We start from the raw sequence: 10,040 nt of genomic DNA, 5'->3' as shown, positions 1-10,040 counted from the left end.
TTTTTTTTGGTTTTTCTCCGGTACCGGGAACCGAACTCACGACCTTGCGCTTGCCAGGCAGGCGCTTTTGCCGCTGAGCTAAATCCCCAGCCCCTCACCTGCTATATTTCTTTAGCAACCAGTTTTAGACACATAACTGAAGTGTAAATACCATATCCCTCTATCAATAGCCCTAGGCCATCCACAGATCACCCTTCCCATTCATTTATGATGAGAAACAACAGCAGTTTGTAGGAGCAAAAGAAAAGCAAGATCTGCATGTTGCAGAGATGGAGTGCTCTGTATTTCTGGGAAGTCCAGGCTTTGGTAATCAGAGGAGATCGTGGGGTATGATGTGTATCTTTTGTGGTTTAAACTCAGTACTTGTTCAGCTCTTGCGTGTCTACAAAGCATACTAAATTCTTCATTTAGATTTTCCTTGCACATTCCAATCTGGATAACTTCAATTGATAGAAGAAAGGCAATAATGCTACATAAGTACTTGCATTTCAGGTAGAGAGCAATAGGTTAATTAGAACTAAGAAAACTTTGAACTCCAAAGGATTCTTTTTTTGTCTTTTTGAGACAGGGTCTTGCTATGCAGTTCAGGCTGGCCTTGAGCTCACTTTGTAGCCCAGGCTGGCCTCAAACTCACAATGATCCTCCTGCCTCAGCCTCCCAAGTGCTGGGATTTCAACTTCGTGCCACCACGCCTAGCTTCCAAAGGATTTTTTGGAAAGAGCAATTTTGACTTGGGACATGATCTATTAATAAAATAATTATAACTTACATCTATTCCAAAGATATAATATATCAAGCTCTGTGTCGAGCTTATTACATGCTCATTTAATCCTCACAACTACAAGAGATCCTCTTGTTCTTACTATGGAGAAGATAGGAAGCTGAGGTTTGCGAGGTTAAGACATATTTCATGGCTGAATTCTCACAGCTGCACATGGTATAGCTAGGAGTCACCTCCAGGTCTGACCACAGCATCAGACTGAATATGTCCTTTCGCTGTATGAGGTCTAGAGTGAGCTTGGTATCATTTCAGTAGGTTTTGAGTGCATGCACCAGGCCCATGCTACCTTGGGGTATGTTAGATCAGGCCCCATTCTGGACTAGACTCAAACTGCGCTCCAGTTCAGAGCTATAAATATCCCTCCACTTCCTTCCAGAAGCCCCGTTATTCCTACGTGAGTGCCAGAGTAAGCGTCCCGTTCCAAGGTCCATGCGTCGCACCTCACTGACAGGGGTGCCATCTTGTGCCACCTCCCTGACGGCATGCATTACTGTGTAAAAATATCTTTTGAGTAATTTGGATAAAGAAACAGTGGACTAATTCCTAATAGCCTTGTGAAAAGATGATTGAGAATGTCTTAAAAGTTGATAAAATACGTAGTTTTCAAATTGCCTGTTAACAAACGTACAGTCATATTATGTTTAGAATAATATTGATGTAATTGTGTTCTCTGGATATAAGAGCTTTCAAAATATAAGAAAATCTGATTTTTATATAATAGATTCAAATGTGTGGACCTATGTCAAAGTCTCAGCTTTTTAACTAATTAACTTCAAGGTTATGCAGGGTTATTGGCATGTATATAAAGTTCTTTCCTTGCAGTTAGGGGTAGCTCATATAATAGAGGATTTGGTATTCAAAGTTTGGAGCAAAAACAATAAGTTTAGACACTGTGCTATCGTCGATGTCCTGAAGACTCTGTAGCCCATGACCTTTCAAGAGAAAAAGATCAAGAATTCACACCTAGTCTGCTTAACTAGTAGGAACACCAATTATACTGTCAGAAAAACATAGTGAGGTGGCTGGGGATTTAGCTCAGTGGCAAAGCGCCTGCCTGGCAAGCGCAAGGTCGTGAGTTCGGTTGCCGGTACTGGAGAAAAACCAAAAACAAAAGAAAAACATAGTGAACTTGAGTGAGGGAACAGCACCATCTTCCACAGCTGGGTTTGGATCTGGGGAGGATGTACCACTACCTTCTAGGCCTAATCACTTCTGAGATGTGGCTTCCATTCTCCTGATCAAACAGCAATAACAAGGACAAAACAATATACCACATGAAGATAGTTTTTAGTTCCAGAAACACATTTTAAAATTGAAAGTGGGGTTTCAATTCAGAAGAGAAGAACCATGCTAGTGAGAGGTATAGTAAATGAAAAGCTTTGTGCTCGACTTGCTTAAGAAGACTAGAATTTTTCATCATATAATATCTGAAGGCAGAACAAACATCCATGGATAAAAGCATAAAAGCCAGAAAAAGTTATAGCATTGTCAGATCACAGCCAACCGATAGAATGATAGCAAGCACTGATTTGTGAATAAAATAAGAGAAAGAGAAAGAAAGAAAGAAAGAAAGAAAGAAAGAAAGAAAGAAAGAAAGAAAGAAAGAAAGAAAGAAGAAAAGAAGAGCTGAGAATGTAGCTCAGTGCAGATGACTTGGGTTCAATCCACATTATCCTAGAGAAAGAGAGAAAGAGACACAGAGAGAAAGAAAGAAAGAAAGAAAGAAAGAAAGAAAGAAAGAAAGAAAGAAAGAGAGAGAAAGAGAAAGAGAGAAAGAGAAAGGAATAGGAAATAAGGAAAAATAAAAGTAAAGAAAGGAAAATAAATCAACCTCCCATTTGCAAAAAATGGATAAGAAAAATGTATAAGAATCCAGGCTAGGGAACTGCTATAGGATGAGAAATTTAGTTTTTGCAAGAAATATGAACAGAAAGAGAGGTCAAGGTAAACTATAGATGAAATGAAGCATTAGAAAGGGCAACCTGTCACAATGTGTGACATTATTGTGCCATGAGGGAAACAACCCTAAAACAATTCTGATGAAATCATTGGAAATTTGACACACTCTACATGTTTCATGACATTAACCAATTGTCACTCTATTTTTAGTGGGATGACCATACTGTGGCTTTCTTTTAAAACTACTTACTACTTGAAGATACCTACCCAGACACATATGGGTGAGATAAGATACTTGCATCCTAAATGATATGCCAGAGGGGAAAGTAGATGATGTGAGTGGGGCCAGACTGGGGCCAATGATGGGAACACGAGGTTCCATTATAATATTCAGTCTAGTATTGTGAATATTCAAGGGTTTCCATAACAATGGTTTTTTAAAAAGTGAATTGATGGTTTAATTAGCATTTACTTTTCATGAAATACCTAGGTTGGTCAGTCCATTGGCCACCGATTTTATTTGAGAGTGCAAATTATCCCTTAAATTGAACAATCCGTTGTTAATGATGCAAACCAAAGATGTCTATATTAAAAGGGTACTGAAATATAGTTGATATTTGCAAGAACACACTAAGAAATCCTTATTTTAAAAATATATCCATTATAAGCTGCAATCCAGAGGTTTGTTCTATTTCATTTTTCAAATTTACTGGTGATGTTAGTTACCAAGAGTTGCTTTTAAGGTAGTGCCTGCAAAATCCCAATAAAATTTAAAAACCTAAACAGCCAGTATAATGCAAAAAAATAATTTTAAAAAGTGCTGTGCCAAAACTTGTATTTATTGGCAAGGTATTAAACAACAAGTTCTTGGATAAATATCTTTTTAAAATATCATAAAAACTAAAAAATAAGGTTTCACAGAAGCCTGATCCATCTGAGTCCAAAACTTCTCAGTCTTCTTTACTACACTTAAGTTGAATTTAGATAAAGATAGGAAAGCAGATTGTGAGAAACAGTGATGTATGATTTGTTGAAAATCACGGGGAAGGATTTATGCAGAACTTAGACAGGGCAACATTTAAAAAGTACTAAAGACAATTGCCTTACAAGTGCCAGCAGTGGGAGGAGACTGCCTCCAATTTCTGCATTCTTGCCTTCCCTCAAATATAAATGTGACACAGCAGACAAGGCAGTGGAAACAAAGTGAGTGGATTATGAGTCATAGACCTTGGTTCCAGCCTGGGTTCCAATTCTTTTCTATACAGGGTCTGGAAAGAATGAGTTGGCTTACAGTGGGAGGCACAAATTAGTGGATAAAACTTCATTAATTGAGAACAATATGATAAAAAGGAATTTCTTTCAAGTTTTTACAGAAGCCTGTTACTGGGCAAATTAAGTTTTTTTTTTTAAAGATTTTAGTTTATTAGTATATATTTGCAGTACATAATGCTGGCATGCATCTTTGGGGTAAGCACATGGACTTAACACATTTTTTTATCCCCTTTCTCTTCCCCTCCCACCTGTTTTCCTCTGTCTCTGGATTCCCATCCTATTTGCAAAAGATCTGTCTGCAAGGCATCCGTGATGCAAAATCTGTAAGGAAAATGATGAGAAAATATATCTTTGTGTGTCAGCCCTAGCCGAGTTCATTCCATTTGGAAGCTTTTTCTTGCAGCCTTTGTTACTATTTATAAGAGCGATTTTTTTTATTCCCCACTTTACCAGCATACAGTACCCACGGAAAATGTGCTGTTTATCTGTTTAAGTGATGCTTAATTTTTACCTGCTTATATTTGGTCTTCATTTTTACTGTAATTTCAAAATTATGCTATTTTTACAACATAAAGATGAATGGAGACTATTGAGCTATTATTCTAAAGGCTCAGGAATCTTTAGAGATATAAAGCCTCCCGTGCTGTTTGCATACATTTTTTAATCAGCTAACAATATTTAATATTAAAGAAATATAAAGCAGGCAACTAACCAATTTTAAAAACATCAACGTCGACCTTTAAGTTGAATATATCACTTTGAAAAGATAATGCATAACTGGTTATGATTTTCCAGTTCAGCCTTTTGTTTTATGGGTCTGTTTAGTTGGAGTTCAAAGCCAGTATTAAAACATTTTTGTTTTCTTTTCTTCCTTCAGATAAAAAGAAGTCTTTTAGGGAGTACTTAGTATAAAAATATGCACACTGTCTAATATAACATATTTTGTTTTTTGTTTTTTGTGTTTTGTTTTTTTCCGGTACCGGGAATTGAACCCACGACGGTGCGCTTGCCAGGCAAGTGCTGTGACACTGAGCTAAATCCCCAGCCCCTAATATAACATATTTTGAAAGAATCAATTGGAGAAAATCTTCATCTAGCAACTGAATATTAATGTCACAGAATAATTCCAAAGGTATGGAGATAAGGCTCTGTCTGACTTAAAGTTCTGGGAAGATTCATTCAGGTTAAAATTTTGCTCTCCTTACTTGCTGCCTGCTCTGGGTAATTGCGTGGCACGCACACTTTCTGATAGGCAGTGCTTAGTTAGTGCCACATAAACATGCACTGCCCCAAGGGGAGGCTGTGCAAAGGTAAGGGAACTTCCTGGTCCAAAGAGATAGTAATTTCCACCTTCAAAGGAAGCCGAGTGAGTGTCCGTGGCAAATGTGTTTAGAATAAAGTCTTGCTCTGCTCTCTCCAAGTTGTGCTCTCTACACATCAAACATCTTCACATCTCTGCGCCCGAAGTCAAGCTGTCAAGGACACACAGAATTTACAATTTTAAGAGATGCTTTGGTATGTAAATGAGCTCTTTCCTCCTAAACCGAAGAGTCCACTTCACAGTGCACTTTCCATATTACAATCAAATATATGCAATTTGGATATTTTCTCAGTGGGTATCTGTGGGAAGGGGCTGACGCGTGGTCCTCTCTCAAGCAAGTTGAAGACAAACTCTTTTAACCTAAAATACTGAGATGATTTGTATTCAGCAGCCTGCTCCTCATAAGGGAAGCGGGGTTTACTTACACTGTGCAGGGCTGGAATGCATTGAGACAAACTGGTTTCCGTCTTTGCAGCCCCGTGCTGTGTGTTTCTCTCTGACACAGGTTCCTGAAAAGCTGAGGAAACACAAAGGATGTGGAAACTCTTAGTATTTCACATTTTATTTTAGTCGCGTCAAGAGTGCAGGTGAGTCAGAGGATAAAAGAACCAGGTTTCCATTTACTTAGACTTTCAAAATTATATTTTTAGCAGGGCTTCTCTGGAAAAGTTATGGTTGACTTTTAAAATAAAAGCATCACGTGGTTAGCAGAACTTTCTGCTTGAGGTAAACGATTTGATAGGACGTCAGCACCAAAAAGATAAATATAAACGGGCAATTCTTTGATATTCAGTACTGGAGTTATTATGCTAGACCTCCCCCCCCCGCTGGTTCTTATTTAACATATGTAATTGCCTTGAGGGAAAACGGGTGCACGACAGGATGCATAGGTGGCCGTAGCGTGGTACAATGCCGAGTTGGTGAATTTAAACCTGCAGAAATAGTAGTCATTTTTTAATGAAAGGCAAAATACCTCTATCTGAAATAGAACCCAAGTTTCTACCTGACAGCATTAACAGTGTAGATGTAGACTCATAAAGCAGTGAGTACTGACAGCAGTTCCTTAGAATTTAAAATTTTAGTACTTTTTGTGTGTCAGTTGAGTGCCCGACAATAACACAAAGGTGAACTGCGCGAGGCCTCCGCCCGCCTCTAACGTGATGGACTGAACTGCAGTCAGAGGGCGCGCAATGCAAGGGTGGGAGGGAAGACGGACAGGTTTAAAACTAAGTGACTGCAGTTTGGGAAATATGAGTGATGCAGACGGCAGTAAAATAATCGCACGGTGTTCTTCAGTCTTCTGCTCCGTGAGCACACCTTGAAACCTGTCGAAAGTCCCTCCAGGAGCGAGGAACGTGCTAGTCTTGTGACAGGTCCTTCGCAGTGCACCTGATGTCCATCAGGAGAGGCGTTGGTCAAGGAGCGCAGAGAGCACGAGCAGGCTGGGTCAGTGTGGAGGGGAAGGAAAGACAGACCGCAGGTAGGCAGCGTCTCAGGAGGACCAAAATGTAGCATTAGCCTGGCAAGCAGTGGGCAGAAATCCTGCTCTACATACGCTCTCTTTGTTGATTCTATTGCTAAAATGTTGAGATAGCCGGCTGGCTGAAGCTGCCCACTTACGTTAAAGTGGTTGTTTGCTACGGCCAGTCCCTCCTTCTCAGTCCGCGGATGAGTGCTGTCGTCGGGTCAGACCTCCAGAGCCTCTTCCCAGTACGTGTGCTGCTCCGTTCGGAGTGCACATAGGCGACACCATTTCCCGTGTATGGAGACGTTACAGCCTGACACTCTCAGGACAGGCGGCCCCTAAATCCTGTTCTGCAGCTGAATAATGAAAAGTCATCTGTTGGAGAAAAACAATTGTCAGTGTTGTTCTGAGCACTATGAAAACTGGTGTTATCCAGTTTTCATAGCCTATGAAACACTGCACTAAGCCTTGAAGAAAGGCAAGAGCTTTCAGGATGTTAGGAAAAGCCTTTTATCCACGCAAGGGTGAAGAGGCACGGGTCAAAGAAGAGGCGAGCAGAAAATTACTAAACGTAGCCGAAATGAGTAGATTAAAGCAATCAGTAGCAGAATTCTCTAGGGACTTCTTCACAGCCGTTGAGAGTTATGTTAGAAGTAATGGTTCTGACACTTGCCAGGAAATTTTGGCTATCCCTTGAATTAGGCAGAACATGTTTATCCACTCAGTATTTGCCCAGTTTCTTTGAATTTGAAATGCCTTGTAGGTTACAAGGCTCCTTATAACTGTCACTTGCTGTGGGTTCCGCTTTTGAATGACATGGGCTTTCCTTACCCAGGCACTTGGGACATGCAATTTTATTTCCTTTCCATCATTCTGTCTTTTACCCCTGGATAGATAGGAGCAAAATTGCTGACACCTGGAAAGATATCCACTCACTTACACATTTTTTAAATATATTTTTGGTAATTGCTTTTGCTGGTTATTGTTTTAATTCTACAATGTAAACAAATGCAATTATAGATAAAAATTGTAAGGTGGATTCCTTGATTTCTCATCATTCACATTTAAAGTATGTAACATTTACACATATGAAACAATTAGGAAATGAATCAATACAAAAACACATAAACAAGTAAGTCATTATGAGAAATGACCATGAAACAAATCCAAGATGGAAAACGAAAACTGGGGTGGATTACAGATTGTCACAAAGAAACAGAATTTAAGCAAAGATTAAAAGGATGTTTCCAAACAGAAGAAAAGAGCATAAATGAAAAATTAAGTTTTATTAACATCTCTAGAGTTCCAAAGTTCTGGGTTAATTCATCAAACAATTATTCTGTATCTTTTCACTAAATTAACACCTGGTTCTTAGGCCTTTATGAACAAAGCTAGAGGAGACATACTGGCATTTGGAATGGGAAAATTTGTAATGGCCTTTCCTGGTGATTTCAAGATAATTAATAGCAGATAGTAATCTCTATAAATCTGACTGCACTGATGATCTCCGACACTTTTCTTAGCGATGCTAAACTACACCCTAGTGAACCACCAGAAAATATACTGCAAAGGTAATCATAGATGCTACAGGCTAATTTGAAGGAGCTGGGATCAAATTACTCAACAACAAGAAATTCTAAGTTTAACAATTTTCCAGTTTTATATGCAAGATTCTTTTTAGGTGGATAGAAGGGATTCAGATGGGTGGGAAGGTCATTTTAATATTCTCCAATCCATTACCAATTTAGAGTTAGTACATCAAGTGTGGCCATCTAATTTGATGAATAGAAAGTTATTTGCCCTAGAATGAAATATAATTATATTTGTCTGCCTTGATTTGCTACTTATAATTATATAGTAGACAGGAAAAAAAAAAGATACTGGGTTGAAAGAAGTGTAGGGCAAGGAGACTTGCAGGCTAAAGCCAGTGACACAATTCCCCCTTGAGAAACATCAGTGAAAGGAGGTGGCTGGCTTTCCATGCCCTTGAGCTAATGAGCTAGAAGCGTAGTATTGTGGCAGCATAATTTGAGAAGAGGCACAGGTGGAAGCAGCCCTGAGGGGTAAACTGAAAGCCAGTGCTTTGCAAAATCATCTGATGCTGTTTTATAGAGGTGAGACAACAGACATGAGGGTGGACTAAATTTCCTGACTTACTGGTCACCTTATATTGTGACGTGTTAAGCTCTGTCTATCTAGAGTAGTTCCAGTGTTCTTTAACTTTCTGTGGCACTACCACAATGACAAATGTGTCTTCAAAACACCCAGAAACTCACTGAAAGTTAAGTCATTAGGTAACAGTGACCCAGCGTCCCAAACGCACCAGAACTCTATCTACAAATGTGAAACAAGTTAGAAAATTTGAGGGTCATTGGATAACACCATCCCACTCGGTCTTCAAGGGATGTCATCCATCCTCCGTCCCACATTGCATGAAGTCTTGCTAGTCACTATAGCTTTTTTAAAATGTGATTTTAATTAAATTTTATTAGTGAAGGTTTGCAGTACTTCATGATTACACGGATTACGGGGAGTTGGTACATGGTCGTAACACATCTTGATTCTTTATTCAAAACCCATTTTAAATACTTCTTTGAAAAATACAGACCCCGAAAGGCACATCAGTCGCATACACTTGGTAGCATGTAGAGAGAGCAGTAACGCACTTGCTAGCCACATAAGCCGCCCCTCGGCTGGGCAGGGCACAGCGTGGTCTCCTCGAAAGCCGAGCCCTAGCTGCCTGCCCACACGGGCTGTCACTCTGGTGCTGCTTCTCAATCCGGCTCCTTCCTCTAGTTGTTTCCAACTTGGGAAAAATATTCCACCTTTGCAGGTAACAGTTTTCTTGCTTTGCCTTGTAGTTCTATGAACTTTGTGTGAGAGACAATGAAGCTCAGTTCTGCCAAGCTTGTTCTTCCTGTATATGGAACAACACACCATGGACTGCTCTGGGTTTTGCTGCACTGCTCAGCACTCTTTGCAGGAGGCACCTGCTTTCAGCATGGCCGCAGGTAGCGGTATTCCTCCTGCTGTGCAATGTCCCACTGTAGGAAACCGTTCATCTTCTGGCAAAGGTTTGCTCCAGTGAGGGGCCCGTATGAAGAACACTGATGTATTCCGTCTGCTTCTTTATAGTTTTAATATTCCTTGATCTATCAAAAATACGTATTTCTTTCACAGAACTACATCATGTGATAAAAATGTACAGTCGGGGGCTGGGGATTTAGCTCAGCGGCAAAAGCGCCTGCCTGGCAAGCGCAAGGTCGTGAGTTCGGTTCCCAGTACCGGAGAAAAACCAAAAA

The 10,040-nt window shown here is 39.9% G+C and overlaps 1 protein-coding gene and 1 long non-coding RNA gene across 2 annotated transcripts in view; one reads left to right on the top strand and one right to left on the bottom strand.

Annotated features, from left to right (window-relative positions):
* The window catches only part of Trdn (triadin), a 302,783-nt gene that overhangs the window by 2,596 nt on the left and 290,147 nt on the right, over nt 1-10,040 (top strand). The window lies entirely within an intron of this gene.
* On the bottom strand, nt 2,576-7,009 carry LOC106149046. Its single transcript, XR_001234974.1, has 4 exons — nt 6,894-7,009; nt 5,699-5,790; nt 5,303-5,424; nt 2,576-4,273 (listed from the first exon to the last, which is right to left on the bottom strand). It is a non-coding gene; the product is annotated as an uncharacterized LOC106149046 (long non-coding RNA).

Source organism: Chinchilla lanigera, unplaced genomic scaffold (assembly GCF_000276665.1).
Source record: "Chinchilla lanigera isolate Chin_1 unplaced genomic scaffold, ChiLan1.0 scaffold00035, whole genome shotgun sequence".
Lineage (NCBI taxonomy): Eukaryota > Metazoa > Chordata > Mammalia > Rodentia > Chinchillidae > Chinchilla > Chinchilla lanigera.
This window is presented reverse-complemented; position numbering and strand designations above follow the sequence as displayed.